Source organism: Rhinolophus ferrumequinum, chromosome 11, assembly GCF_004115265.2.
Source record: "Rhinolophus ferrumequinum isolate MPI-CBG mRhiFer1 chromosome 11, mRhiFer1_v1.p, whole genome shotgun sequence".
NCBI lineage: Eukaryota > Metazoa > Chordata > Mammalia > Chiroptera > Rhinolophidae > Rhinolophus > Rhinolophus ferrumequinum.
The window spans coordinates 59653603-59667514 of NC_046294.1; the positions used below are offsets into that span (position 1 = coordinate 59653603).

At 38.8% G+C, this 13912-nt stretch overlaps 1 pseudogene; it reads right to left on the minus strand.

Moving 5' to 3' along the window:
* Positions 1-2488: 2488 nt before the first annotated feature.
* On the minus strand, positions 2489-13413 carry LOC117029752 (ras suppressor protein 1-like; annotated as a pseudogene).
* Positions 13414-13912: the final 499 nt, after the last annotated feature.

The window sequence follows — 13912 nt, forward strand, 5'->3', positions numbered from 1 at the left end:
GTTTTTATCAAAAATTTTTTTTTTATCTGATTTTGGAATCAGGGTAATGCTGGCCTTGTAAAATGAACTCGGGAGCCTTCCCTCTTCTTGAACTTTTTGGAATAGTTTGAAAAGCAACTTCTTTGAATGTTTGGTAAATTCACCTGTGAAGTCATCTGGCTCAGGACTTTTGTTTGTTGGGAGTATTTTGATTACTGGTTCAATTTTGTTAGTAGTTATTGGTCTGTTCATGTTTTCTGTTTCTCTTTGACTCAGTCTTGGAAGATGGTATGTTTCTAAGAATTTATCCGTTTCTTCCAGATTTTCCAATTTGTTGGCATATAATTGTTTGCAGTATTTTCTCATAATCCGTTCTATTTCTGTGGTGCAGTTGTCACTTCTCTTTCACTTTTTTTTTTATTTATTTGGGTCCTTTCTTTTTCTTGATGAGGCTGGTTAAAGGTTTACCAATTGTGTTTCCCTTTTCAAAGAACTAGCTCTTGATTTTATTGATCTTTTGTATTTTTTTAAGACACTATTTCATTTACTTTTGCTCTGAGCTTTATTATTTCCTTCCTTCTCCTTCCTTTGGGTGTTGCTTGTTGTTCCTTTTTTAGTTCCTTTAGGTGTAATGTTAGATTGTTTATTTGAGATTTTTCTTGTTTCTTGAGGTAGACCTGTATTGCTATGGATTTCCCTTTTAGAACTGCTTTGGGTGTGTCCCATAGATTTTGGGTCATTGTATTTTCGTTTTCATTTGTCTCAAGGTATTTTTTATTTCTTTCTTGATTTTGTTGTTAGCCTATTCATTATTTAGCATGTTATTTAACCTTCATGTGTTCGTGTGCTTTTTAGTTTTCTTCTTGTAATTGATTTTCAGTTTCATACCATTGTGATCAGAGAAGATGCTTGATATGATTTCAATCTTCTTAAATTTATTGAGGCTTATTTTGTGGCCTAACATGTGGTCTACCTGGAAAATATTCCATGTGTGTTGAAAAGAATGTATATTCTGCTACTTTGGGATGAAATCCTCTAAAAATATCAATTAAATCCATCTGGTCTAATGTGTCATTTAAGGCCACTGTTTCCTAGTTTATTTTCTGTCTGGATGATGTATTCATTGATGTCAATGGGGTGCTAAAGTCCCCTACAATTACTGTAATTATTGTTGATCTCTCCCTTTATATCAATCAATATTTGCTTTATATGTTTAGGTTCTCCTATGTTGGGTGCATAAATATTTACAAGGGTTATATCCTCGTGTTAGATTGATCCCTTTGTCCTTCTTTGTCTCTTGTTATAGCCTTGGCTTTAAAGTCTATTTTGTTTTAGCTAAGTATTTCAATACCAGCTTTTTTTGTTTTTCATTTCCATTTGCATGAAATACCTTTTTAAATCCCTTTACTTTCAGTCTGTGTGTGTTTTTTATCTTGTAGAGGTAAAGTGGGTCTCTTGTAGACAGAATACGTATGGGTCTCATTTTCTTATATAGTCGGCCACCTTATGTCTTTTAATTGGAGGATTTAATCCATTTTATTTAAAGTGATTATTGATAAATATGTAGTTATTGACATTTATTACTTATATTTATGAACTTTCCCCCCCTTCTTCTTCTTAAGGAAGTCCTGTGTGTGTGTGTGTGTGTGTGTGTGTGTGTGTCTACCCGAAGATCAGATTGTTCTTTATTTAAGAAACAACATGTGATACAAATTCAAGATTTTATTTAAATCATTTGTAAGTAAAATTAACGTAATATCTCAGTGGTGAAGGAAAATTTTTAATAAAGCAGAACAATGAGTTATGTGAAGAAACAGAAGAGTGAACAGTGTTAACTGTGCCATTTAAATGATACATGATTTCAATTATTTTTTTGATAATAAGCAGCTTTGTGAACATCTATTCAAGGAACTGAAACCTTGCCTACTATGGAATTTGCAGTTGAATTAGAGCTTTGTTTCCTGCCTTTGGTCATTTTTAAGGAAACAAATGGAAATGGTTTTAAGAACTTATAAAAGTCTACTACCTACCAAAAGAAATTAAAAGTTAATGGTAAGCACTATAGAGAAAAAGTGAAAAGAAACACACACACACAGACACACATTGTACAGTTGACCCTTAAACAATGCAAGGATTAGGGGTACCAACCCCCCACTCAGTTGCAAATCCCCATATATTAATAACTTTTGACTCCCCCAAAACTTAACTACTACTCTTGACCAGAAACCTTACCGCTAACATAAACAGTCTATTATCATATATTTTGTGTGTTATATGTATTATATACTGTATTTTTATAATAAAGTTAGAGAAAAAATCTTACAAAGAAAACGTAAGGAAGAGAATATGCACTTACAGTATTTATTGAAAAAAAATCCACATATAAGTAGACTTGCTCAGTTCAAACCCATGTTCTTTAGGGTCGGTTGAAATTGTTTGTGGGACAGAGCAAGAGAGAACAGAAGTAAAAATGAGAGAAGTGACTAGAAGTTCAGCCCATGCCAACCCCTTATTTGTTCTTGGTTGTCAGGGATTTCTGGCTGATCTTTTTCAATTTTTCATTATTTTTCTTCAGTGGTTCTGGGTTTGCCTATATGGATCTGCCATAGAGATACTTGTATGTCTCAGAATGGATATATTCAAAAACATGGGACATGCCAAGCTGGAACTGGTTAGCAATCGAGGTGACCCAGGGATTGTTCTCTGCTTTGAATACATGCTTCTGACCAGTCAGATCCAAGTTTCCTAGTTCTGGGGGCAGAACAGCAGGTGGTTCCCCTGAATGTTGAGCTCCTTGAGCTGAGTAAGCTCCCTGATTTCCTTAGACAGAAAGATCGGGTCGTTACCCCTAAGGGTGAGTATCTGTAACTTTGTGAGCTTCCCAATATCTGGCGGCAGGATTTCAAAATTGTTGTCACTTAGGTAGAGTGCATGTAGGGTGGTCAGGTAGAAGAAATTTCAGGGAAGAGAATTTTCATTCAGGTTATTGTAAGTCAAATCAAGGACCTCAAGAGCTGAGAGGGATCCAAATCCTCGAGGCAAAGTGGTTAGTCTATTCATGCATAAGTTCAGATGCTTGAGTTTTTGAAGGCTGCCAATATGTGGGAGCATCTCCTCAATCTGGTTATTAAAAATGTTGAGCACTTCCAAATTCTTCAGTTCTGCTATGTTTGGTGGCATAGTTTTTAGCTTGTTGTGGCTGAGGACCAGTTGTGTGATGTGGAATAAGGAGAACAGGTCATTGAGACCCAGCACATTGGAAATGCCACTGTCACTCATGTCCACTTTTGGTTGGTTCTTCTCCCGGCTCTCCTCCACCAACTTTTTCAGAGACTTGGACTGTGGAGGGAAGCACCTAATAGAGTGGGCATGAAAATGGCAGAGTCTCACAGGGCGTACTGCAGTGGTAAGAGAAGTCCTTTTAATATTTATTGTAATACTGGTTTGGTAGTGATGAAGTCCTTTAGCTTTTTTTATTTTTTGGTCTGGAAACTCTTTATCTCTCCTTTGATTCTAAATGATACCCTTATCTGGTAAACTTATCTTGACTGTAGATCTTTGTTTTCCATCACTTTGAATATTTTGTGCCAATCCTTCCTGGACTGCAATGTTTCTGTTGAGAAATCAGCTGACAGTCTTATGGGAGCTCCCTTGTAGGTAACTAACTGCTCTTCTCTTGCTGTTTTTAAGCTTCTCTCTTTGTCTTTAACCTGTGGCATTTTAATTATGTTATGTCTTGATGTGGGCCTCTTTAAGTTCATTATGTTTGGGACTCTGCGCTTCCTGCACTTGTATATCTATTTCCTTCACCAGATTAGGGACATTTTCAGTAATTATTTCTTCAAATAGATTCTCAATCCCTTGCTCTCTCTCTTCTCCTTCTGGTAGGTACCCCTAGATGTGAATGTTGGTACACTTGATGTTGTCCCAATGGTTCTTTAAACTATCCTCATTTTTTAAAAATTCTTTTCTCTTTTAGCTCTTTCAATTGGGTGTTTTCTGCTACCTTCTCTTCCAAATCACTGATTCAATCCTCTGCTTCATGATATAATCTGCTGTTGATTTCTTCTGGTGTATTCTTAATTTCAGTTATTTTATTCTTCATTTCTGACTCGCTCTTTTGTATGGTTTCTAAGTTTCTTTTTTATGTTTACTATCTCTTTATTGAAGTTCTCACTGATTTCATCTATTTTTACTCTAAATTTATTGAGCATCCTTATAACCAGTGTTTTGTTTTGTTTTTATTTTATTTTTTAAATTGAATTTATTGGGGTGACATTGGTGAGTAAAATTATATAGGTTTCAAGTGTACGATTCTATAATACATAATCTATATATTGCATTGTGTGTTCAACACCCACAGTCAGTTCTCCTTCCATCACCATATATTTGACCCCCTTTTCCCTCTCTACCAACCCTGCCTCATTCCCCTTACCCTCTGGTAATCACTAAACTGTTATGTGTAGCTGTGAGTTTTTGTTTTGTTTGTTTGTTTGTTTGCCTTGTTCATTTGTTGCTTTCAGTTTTATATCCCACATATGAGTGAAATCATATGGTTCTCAACTTTTTCTGTGAGATTTATTTTATTTAGCATAATAATCTCAAGATCCATCCATGTGGTATGTGGTGGTATTTCATTTTGTCATTTTTTTAAATTAATTTTGTTTTAATTAGTTTCAGGTGTACGAAGCAACATAATAGTTAGACAATTATACCCCTCACAAAGTGATAACCCTTCTCCCCCAAGTTACTACTCCTCTGACAGCTTATATAGTTATAACCATTGTTTTGAACTCTGTATCTAGGAGATTGCTTGCCTCTATTTCATTTAGTTCTTTTTCTGGAGTTTTCTCTTGTTCTTTCATTTGGGACATATTTCTTCACCTTCTCATTTTGGCTGACTCTGTGTATTTGTTTCTATGTATTAGGTAGATCTGCTGTGTCTCCCAGTCTTGGCAGAGTGGCCTTATGTAGTAGGGGTCCTGTGGGGCCCAGTGACACAGTCTCCCTGATTACCTGAGTTGGGTGATCCAGGAGTGTCCCTTGTGTGAGTTGTGTGTGCCCTCCAATTGTAGTTGAGCCTTGATTGCTGTTGGCATATCTGGGGCAGGGAGTGGGGAGGAGAGGGTTGACCCTCAGGCTGACTGGCTGTGAGGATTAGCCATGACCACAGCATATGAACTGCTGTGTGGATCTGACCCAATGGAGAGGGATTTACCTCAGTGGGGTTCCGGTGCCTGCTGAGACCATCCTTTGTGTGTGTCTTTTGTGGAACTAATGGGTGGTGTTCTGTGGTGTTCTGATGCCGGCCACCAGGTATGTTGGTTCTGGGGCCTCTTCGGAGGGGCTCTGGTGCAGACCCAGGTTAGACCCTGCTTGTGCCTGGCTGGGGGCCACCTGGTAGGAGTTACAAAGTGCTCTGCAGTAGGTAGCTGCCTGTGTTGGGCCTGGAGGCACGTGGGAGAAGCCATGCCGTTAACCAGGGCTGGTTGCCACCAGCACCAGGTTGGGGCCACCCAGCAAGAGTCCCAAGGCATGCTGAAGCCAGCCACCACACTCCTGGGGCCTGTGGACCCCTGAGAGTTACAAGGGATGTCTGCAGCATGGGCCCAACACCAGCTGCCTGTAAGGCACAGCCACCGAAAGAGCCCTGAGTAGCCCACGATCTGGGTGGGGCATGCTCCCAGGGAGTCACCCCCTTGGGGCAAGCAGTGTTTAATGCAGACTCAGATTTGGTACCATTGCTGGACCTGGGGCCACTCAGCAAGAGGCACAGGGCACGCTGATGCCATCTGTCATCTGCCTGGCGCCTGCGGACCCCTGAGAGTCTTTAGGAAAGTCTGCAGCATGAGCTGAGGCTGGCTGCCTGCTGCTCATTTAGGCCTTTTTTGCTGAACCTTAACCAGAGAGTGATCAAGTGCTGGGTGTGGAAACAGTTAAGCAGAGACCTCCAGAAGACAAGTCTTTCGAATGGAGAAGGAGGGCAAAGGAGGCAAAAAATGGGCAAAAAGTAAAAAAAAAAAACAAAAAAAAAAAAACTGGAGCTTTGGCTATTTCCTGCCTATCAGGCAGGCCCTGAACCCAATTCCCTTTCGCTTGGTCTTTGGGGCAAGGCTGAGTTAGCAAGCTATAAATTCCACCAGTATAAGTGTGAGGAATGTGGAGATGAATGTGGGGAAGGTTTCGTGCCAAAGGAAAGGGCACAATAGTCGGCCAGCTGGAGATGGAAGATAGAAAATGTCCCAAGTGTGAGCCAATGGAGATTTGAAATTAGAATCTGGACTCAACCTGCATCTAGCTTTTAAGATTCTAATTGTAAGAGGATAGGGCTGTCAAGTAGTTGGAGGAAATTTTGTAGAGACCTGAAGTGACACTGGATTAATCTGCCAAGATAAATGATTAGCATATTTATCTGATCAGTTCAGTGAGTGTATCTTCTTGGCAAGGAGAAACATGCACACAGGGAACTGGTGACCTGGAGGGAAAGGGTAAAAGAAGAACAGAGCCCTACGAAGGTGAGCAGGAGAAGATCAGCTGGTGTCCAGAGAAGCCCATCTGGCTTTGCCATCAAAGGCAGCTTGACGGAGACGGGTTGTCTAAACAACTTGCCAAAGTCCCAGTGGGTTGTGGATGACACCCTTCCATAGAACTCATGGCCTGGGATCCAGGCCTGGAGCTTACTTTGGAACTTGCTGTGAAGGATCATTTTTATTGGGAAGTGTGGTTTGGAATGTAAAACTGTTGAGGACTTTGTCTATCTTTGAAGATCAATGTTTGCTGGCGTAAACCAAGGCTTTCTGGGTTCTCGGATGTTGAACAGCCCCCTCTTTCGTCACCATGATTAAATTAGGTATGACAATGAGTATGTGGGAACTAAGAATTCAAGGATGATGACCTTCTTAGGGTATGCTTTGAATGGAAGAATTTAAAACTATGTTCGCTTAATACAACCTCACCCAGTCATAGGGTGGGAGGATAGCAGAAAAGGTATTGTAGTAAAGACCAGCAGTGGGGACTCCGGGCCAAGTCTACCATTCATGTGTGAAGCTGGGCAAGCCATTTAACCTCTTATGTGTCATTTTCCTTGCCTTTAGCATGGAGATAATAATATCTTCTATTCTTCCCATGTCAAAGTGAAATAAGATAAGTGCCCGAGTGCTTACGTATGAAAAGTGATTCAGCAGCATTACGTGAAACGGCTTGAGAGTCTGGGTTTAAATCCCAATTCTATGATTTACCACCTGTGTCATCTTGGACATGCTTCTTAACTTGTCAGTGCCTCAATTTCCTGATCTTCAAATACCTCTCTCAAAAAGTTGTTGTAAAGACTGAGTAATGTATGTTAAGTACCAAGCTTATAGATGGGGGATGATAGATTACACTGGATACATGTTAAGTTCTTAGATTAGTACTTCACCTGGTATATGGTCAATGCTAGTTATTATTATTATTAGCATTAATTTTCCTACCAGATATGAAAAGAACATTTTGAGGCAGAATTTCTCCTGCCTGTCTAGAGAATGGCTGAGTAAAACAGAAGTAATCTAATTTATGCAAACAAACCTGGGCTTTATTGGACATAGCTCTTTTCCCACCATCTCCGGAAATCCTGTTTCGCAAGAGTTTTAATTTTATTCAGATAGGAACAATGAAGGAACTAAAACCACTAACAATATTTAATGCATCGGAAGAACCAAAACTGAGGATAGGCCTTGGACGTGATTCCTCAGCAATAACTTAGCAACCACAAGAATAATGTTCTGCCAGAAGCCTCAAAGTCAGGGTGGTGTCCTGCCACCAACTCACCACAAGAGATTGTACCAAAACAGTGGGGTAGAAGGAGCCCACATTTTAAAAATTACAGGACAAACAAATACAAATCCAATATATCCATAGGCAGAATATATGATAATCTTATAACATCCATAACTGCTAAGAAAGAACTAACTACACTAGGATCCTTTATTGAGTAAAAGCTTAATGGTATGGGACCAAATTGGTTAAGCTTGCTAGAAAGCTAATTAAACATCTAGATATTTATTTTTCTAGCCCAAGGACCTAATGGGTACATTAAAATTTTTTTCTACCTATTACATCTTTTTGGAAGCAGTTCTATTTTTGCATTTAATGAGTTTCTGAAAATGTATATGCAAAGCTTAATATATAAAAATCAAGCAAAAGCCTTATATGTTATGTGAGGAATTTTATCCCCAAGAGCTAAACAAATTATAAAGTCCCCAGTGTATATTATAAATATTTTAATCTTGGATTAAAAATAGAAACCTTAGTGGTATACAATGTATATGTAATTATTAAAAATGTTCAAAACACAAATTAAACATTAAATAGAAACAATAAAATTTCTAATCTGAAATAATTTCTAACCTCAAATTCTTCTCTTGGTCTCCATGAAATGAGGATTTAGTATTAGGAAGGAGGACTCTCTGATGAAAATGTAAAATTACTGGTTTGGGCAGTGTATTGTGCAGAGGAACGAGCAGATTGATAGGTTATGATACCGTAAGTTTCTTGCCAAATTTCTATCTTGGGTCAACATGATAGAATGATTATACAAGTCAATCTTGCTTCTTCCGTCCTTCAATGTCCTTAAAGTAACATAAGTGATAATAAAAAGGAATTAGGGTTGGCATATTTAGCAAAAACTAAGAATACAAAAATACAGGCTACCCACTTAAATTTGGATTTCAGATAAACAATGAATACTTTTTTTATGAGTATGTCCAAATGCAATAATTTGGACTTACTGTATTTACATGGCAACCATAAAAGGAATAAACCCATAGCACTATACCATTCGCAGATCATAATTATGAAGAATTTTGGATTGTACCAGATTGGATTTATCCTGTAATTCTACTTCTGTATTTACCTGCTAGAAGTGAAAGATATATCCGCAGAGACACCTGTATGAGAATGTTCATAGCCGCTTTATTTATAACAGTCCAAAGTCTAGAAACAACCAAATGCTCATCAGCTGTATTATGGATAAACAATTTGTATTTCTAACAAGTTCCCAGGTGTGCTAATGCTGGTTCAGGCACTATACTTAGAGAACTGTTGTTCTAGAGAAATCTATAAAAACAGATTGGAACAGAAAGAAAGATAAAAGATGAAAAGAAACTGCCAGCTCAGAGTCAGGGTGACTATAAGTCAAGAGCTTTAGGAGGCCCTGAGATAATTAATTATCTGGATAATTAATTACAGACCTACATCCAGAGCAGCAAAACTAGTCATGACCCTGACCTCCCCCCGCGCCTCCCCACCCACACACACACATCACCACCACTGAATAGTCAACAGCAGCAGCAGCCTTGGATCCTGGGTTACAACCCCAAGAGAATATCCCTCCAAATAATGGGGGCTTCCTACCTGGGAGGGATAGTGACATGTGGGAGTGGAGAACTGAGAAAGATAAATCGGAACTTCAAAAATGGACTCAGAAGGAATAAACATGCGTAGGTAAAAAAAATTCACTGGAGTCCTCCAAGGCCAAAGTAGAGCACTTCCGGTCTGGCCATGAGGCGAGGAGATGGGAGTGAGAGGGTAAGGGGTCTTCAGCCTGCTTGTCTGCCCATGCCCAAGTCCCTAAGTGGAATTTCTTGGTCAAGTCTCTACCCACTTACATGAAGATCACAGCTGCCCTTTTTTTTTTTTTACTGTTGGGGGAAATGAGCTGAGCAGCTGCAAAGGAGCCCATGCCAGGCACCTAAAATCATAAAAATATGAACAGACAACTAGGGATTACCAGGCATCTGAGGATCACCAGACATCACCACTATGAAGGGGCAAGAAGAACAAATTGGCGAGAGGAAGCAGGGATAGCTCAGAAAGCAGAGAACTGGAAAGAAACACTAATTTATGTACGAGGCGATATTTGAGAGGCTAGCGCATGCATAAAACAAAAATATGAACAATCATAGCCTAAGACTGCCAAAGAAATGTAATAGAAACTAAACGTGGCTGAGGACTGTGCCTCTTACTGTTTCTCTCTTGTTTTCTTTGTAAATAATAATGGCAAGACTCAATAAAATATGCACAAAAACTGTGAAATAGAAAAAGATGTGATCCTGCCAGAGCAGAGCTGTGGGTTGGCAGGTGGTGCGGCCGTGGGATTCCTCAAACTGCTCATGAAACTGCAAGTGTAGGAAATTCCGATTCCGTATGGGAAAGGCATTTTAGGGGTGGCATGTGTAATGTGTGAAAATCAGGTTGTATAAAAGTTGAATATGTGATAGTTAAGAACCATATGTGTCCACATTCCACTTGGCTTTCCCCAGAGCTTAGTAATAGAAATGTTTCAACTTAAACTCAAGGTCACCATAAAATAACTAATAACTATATATCATTTTACCACTTAATAGTTTACAAAACACATTTACTAATTATTATATTTAGTCCTGATCCTGAAAGGCAGCTAATATCCCTGCTCTCTACTCTTGAGGGAACAGAAGCAGCCAGCAATTTATGTCTTCCTTCCAGCATATATATAAAGATTTGTCAGAAAAGCAGTTTTGCAAATTGTTTCCCAAAGGATGTTCTGCAGATTTTTGATCCCACAAGACAGTTGCTCTCACTTTAGTATGCATCAGAATTGCCTTAATGGCTTGTAAAAACCACCACAGATTGCTGCTCCCATCCCCCAACCCACCCCCAGTTTCTGATTCAGTAGGTCTGGGTTGGAGCCTGAGAATTTACATTTTTAACAATTTCCTCAGAGATGCTGCTTCTGTCTTCCAGGGTTCACACTCTGAAAGTCAGTACTGTAAGATACTGTCTCAAGGAAGGGTCCCATGGTCAAATTGAGAAGGATTTACTATGTAACAGGATACAAAATAGCATCTGCTCTGTAAGGGAAGGAGTAGGAAAATGGGAATAGTTATAGTAAAATAATAGGATTGTGAATAATTTTTATTTAAAAAATCTTTTAAAAAACAATGAGTATCTTTTCTTTCAAACTAAAATTAAGGGGGAGAATATAATGTACTGAAAAATAACTAAAAGATTGTCTACAAAGCTTAATGAAAATTTCTTAATGATCTGGGAGTGACTTACAATATAATCTTAACCATAAACCTTGAAATAGATTTATCTTTTTCTAACTCTGTGTGTGTGTGAGAGAGAGAGAGAAAGAGAGAGAGAGAGAGAGAGAGAGAGAGAGAGAGAGAGAGAGAGAGAGAGAGGACTAGAAGGAACTGCCCCAGAATTTTTATAGTGATTATCTTTGAATTTTGAGCTTATGCGTAATTTTGTTTCTTTTTTGTACTTTCTACAGTTTGTACACATTATTTACACAGTCAGGAAAATAAATCTATAATTTATTTAAAAAGTGTTTAGAGTCAGTTAAGAATCTCAATTTAAAAAAAAATGCCCCCCCCCTTTTTAAGGCCACTTTAAAAATTCTACCTCTTTTGTTTAAGCAAACTCACTGATAGAATTACACATTTCTCGTAACATAATTCATACACAAGGCAATTGGGGGCTATTTACTAGTACAAAAGAGGGATTATACCATTAAATCAACGAGGATCAAATTACCACATTTCATTGCATATAGGGTATAATTAAGGCAAGTTCAAACTAGACTAACCTTTTTTTCTTCTTTTCCCCCTTGCTCCCCATTATAATCTAATTTCATCTCCTTGCCTACTATTTTTATGTATTTTACCCGTTGTTTGAAAACTGCCCCAAAGTTACAGGCCAACTTCTGATAATAAATGTTTTGTTAAATTTAGAGAAAAAGGGTAAACCTGTGCATATTGTGATATGTTGATTACAACAACCAGTTGCCAAAAGAGTGAGCTCCTGTGCTACAAGTTCATACTGCACAAGTTTCACTAAAGGGAAAATATTCTCCTTAGAGAAAAAAATGCATCAATAGTTCAAAATTAGCTGAATTTAAAAAACAAAACAAAACGAAAAACATTTCCCAGATAGACTCAATACAATTTTTTTGCAATAGGTAGCTTAAGTCAGATTGATGCTGTTTAAAATGACCCCAAATGGTTCTTGTATCTGTATCTGTATGAAAATATCCCTTCAAATATTCAGTTAGTAATGCACAAATTGTATATCTGTTAAGCGCCAAATTTTGTAAGGTCTACAAATAGTTTCCTGTCATGAAAGATCTATTCTCTAAATTGGTAGAGATCAGATTTACACATAGAAAACACTAAGAGACAAATGAAGGACAGTAGACATGAGTGGCTAAGTGAAGTTAGCCCACTAAACAAGGGTAGGGGCTCCATCCTAATAATCATCTTCAAACCTCTGTAAACACAGCTGGAACAGATCAGTCATAGTTCAGGGGGGTTAGCAGTATGGCCATTCCTAAAGTATTTTAAAATCTACTAAAGTGACTTCTTGCACTGGGAAGTCCTCAGTAAGGAGGCATTTCTCTTTTTTCTCCTGCTGCTACCTGCCTTCAGTAGATTTATGTCCTACTGCAAGCTAATGAGGGAACTAGACAAGGGGGAGTATTTCCTCTTGGGGAAGTGTGGCTGCAAGTAAGAGCAAAGCCCACTCAAATGGACACAATAAAAAGGAAATCACATATCTCACAAGATAAGAAGCATAGAACAAGGGTGGGATCCAGGTGTTGGAAGTTCCTGTCAGGGAACCAAGTTTCTCTATCTGCACCTATCCATCTCTGTCCTCAGGCTTGTAGCAAAACAGCAGCTGCAGTTCCAGGAGGCACTCCCAGGTGTGGACATGGTCCAGAGCAGGAATGGGCAAACTATGACCCATGGGCCAAATTCCGACCACCACCTGCTTTTGTAAATAAAGTTTTATTGGAACACATGAGTTCCTTTACATATTGTCTGTGGCTGCTTTCACCTTCTAACAGAAGAATTGAGCAGTTGCAACAGAGCATTTGAAAAGTTCTCACAAAGTTGGGCCAGGTGAAGAGACAGCCAGATCACTGCTGCTCATCGTTCATGTTGTCCATTCCTGTCCCTAATGATGCATCTGTCTATCCACCCAACCATGGATCCATACTTTCACACACATTTATTGGATACTGTATGGGTACTTTTAGCTGAGATGCCTGCGCGTGCGCGCACACACACACCCACACACCCACACACCCACACGGCACTGTTTTAAAAAGCGAGAGATCCCAGACACCTGCTTTTTAGAAACTGATTTCTGACCTCTTGACTCAGAACATTTCCAAACCCTTGTTCCTTGTTGCTCCCGATCCTTGTAATAATCATTCTCTGACGTCTCATCCCCCTTCAGGCTTAAAACGTCTTCTTCATGGGGTTCCTTTCCACAGTGAGTCTGATTGTTCAATAAGCTGAGACTGTGAGAGTGCCAGGCAGGAAGAAGAAAAAACAGAGTAGTGTCTACTGAGGGTCTCCTCTGAGCCATGCATTGTGCAAGGCACTCTACGTACACGTCTTCTGTGTTCATATCCGAAGTCATTGCAGGCAGGCATGAAGAACCTTGGCAGGCAGCTGAGGAAAGGAAGGGAGAAGGATGCTTTCACTGATAGTTACTAGGGAGAGATTGTTTCTCCAATTTGTTTGACAGTTACCTGGGATCTTTTCATCCTCAGGCCCCTGCTAAACTAGATATTTTCTTTCTTTCTTTTTCTTTCTTCCTTTCTTTCTTTCTTTTCCTTTCTTTCTTTCTTTTTCTTTCTTTCTTTCTTTCTTTCTTTCTTTCTTTCTTTCTTTCTTTCTTTCTTTCTTTCTTTCTTTTTTTAATTAAAGTTTATTGAGGTGACAATTGTTAGTAAAGTTACATAGATTTCAGGTGTACAATTCTGTATTACGTCATCTATATATCACATTGTATGTTCACCACCCAGAGTCAGTTTTCTTTCCATCACCATATATTTGACAAATATTCTTTCTAGTTCTTCCCTTCCCTAGTCTTTCTGAGGCCTTGGAAAATTCTAGAGGGAACC